We start from the raw sequence: 1,590 nt of genomic DNA, 5'->3' as shown, positions 1-1,590 counted from the left end.
TTTTATATTCTCTCAGGAAAAATTCTAGCTAGGGGTGGATGCTGGTAGCTGGTAAGGGGACAGAAATCCATGTGTGGCTACCCAGGCACCCCAGAGAGCCACAGCACACAAGGTAACATGGGAGCATCCCACACCCGCCCCTTGGTCGAAAAATCAGCTATCCTATCCAGCTCCTTGAACCCCAACCAGGGATAAGTGCTGGGACTTGGGGATCTTGCTGTAAGGCTAATCTAAGCAACACAATTTATTTTCCAATCAACCTCCCAGGCCCTTGCAGCCAAACGCAGCCCAGCTCCCCCCCCTCCCCAGCCCAGGAGGGGACGTGTCTGACGGGCCCCTGTTTGGGCTCCTGCAGCGGGAGGGGAGGCAGACCCCGCCGCCAGAAATCTCACTGCATTGTCCTTCCTCTGAGGGCAATTCAAGCGGCTTACTCTGAAGCACACGCCGAAGAGCTCCGGGTGTATATCCCGTGCGTTTCTTGAGCCCCCCAGGACGCTGAGGAGCGGCATCAGCCAAGCGAGGCAGCACCGCACCCCCGGCCGAACCCCACCGCGCCACTGCATCTCACACAACCCCCCCAGCACCTGCCCTCGGACCCTGAAAACATTATTTTCACTAAAACAAATTTTTAAAATGCCAGTAAGGGAAAGGCTCACGTATTTACTGGGAGGAAGATAAACGGTAACATTGTTTCAAAGGGTCTTCTTTAAACGCACAAAATGAAATGGGTCCATTATGTGAAACAGACTACAACAAAGAAAAGATTAACGAAAATCGCTTACGAAACCCTAGTCTTGGATTTTCTAGATTCACGGATCCTGTGTTTCACAGCATTCTTTGAAAATACGTTTCCTACTCCCTACCCAGACACACATCACATGGATCACTGGAGTGATCGACTTTGTTCCTGTGGACATCATTTATCTAACTGTTTATTCCAATATTTTACAGACGTTTTGACAGCACCTGACTCAAACATTCAGCTGGACACTTCTACCTCTAAATGAGGTGGACTGCACAGATCCCCCACAGTCTTTACCGGGATCAGTCTGTTCTGTTCCCAAAAGGTGACAAAACCGGGTTTTTGTTTTCCTCTCAACCTCTATTCACAAATCAGCCTTTTGTCTCTTTCGGTAATTGCTACACATTTATTTTTAAGCCATTTCTCAATAATTCAAATTCCCACCAAGAGCTCCCTGCACTCCACATTATTCTCAGGCACAGCCGTAATTGCCGCTCCGCTTTTTGCCCGCTCCGCCGCAGTTCATTGAAGGTGGCCGCGGGTGCGGGGCCGGGAGATCCCCGCGCTGCCGCCCCGCCGCGGACCCCACACGGGGCACGACCAACGCGGGGTCCCACCCACACAGGCAGGAGTTCCCCGGGGACAAACAGCAACAAACAAGAGGCTATTAAAACAATTCGAGCTTGGTTTTTATTGCTTGAGCCTAGAGTAGAAAAAAACCCTTGACACTCCTGGGCACAGCTCTGCCAAATTTTCCTATTTTTATGTCCCGCAGGTAAGAGGAGAGACACGGCAAATGGCCGCTGAGAGCTCCCATTTACAGGATGTTTATCGCGATTTTGGCTGGT

The 1,590-nt window shown here is 50.9% G+C and overlaps 1 protein-coding gene across 1 annotated transcript in view; it reads right to left on the bottom strand.

Moving 5' to 3' along the window:
• Window positions 1-1,590, bottom strand: part of GAD2 (glutamate decarboxylase 2) — a 36,679-nt gene that overhangs the window by 34,377 nt on the left and 712 nt on the right. The window lies entirely within an intron of this gene.

Source organism: Antrostomus carolinensis, unplaced genomic scaffold (genome assembly GCF_000700745.2).
Source record: "Antrostomus carolinensis isolate BGI_N321 unplaced genomic scaffold, ASM70074v2 scaffold15269, whole genome shotgun sequence".
NCBI classification, from domain to species: domain Eukaryota; kingdom Metazoa; phylum Chordata; class Aves; order Caprimulgiformes; family Caprimulgidae; genus Antrostomus; species Antrostomus carolinensis.
Note: the sequence above shows the minus strand (reverse complement) of the source record. Positions and strands in the feature narration are given on the sequence as shown.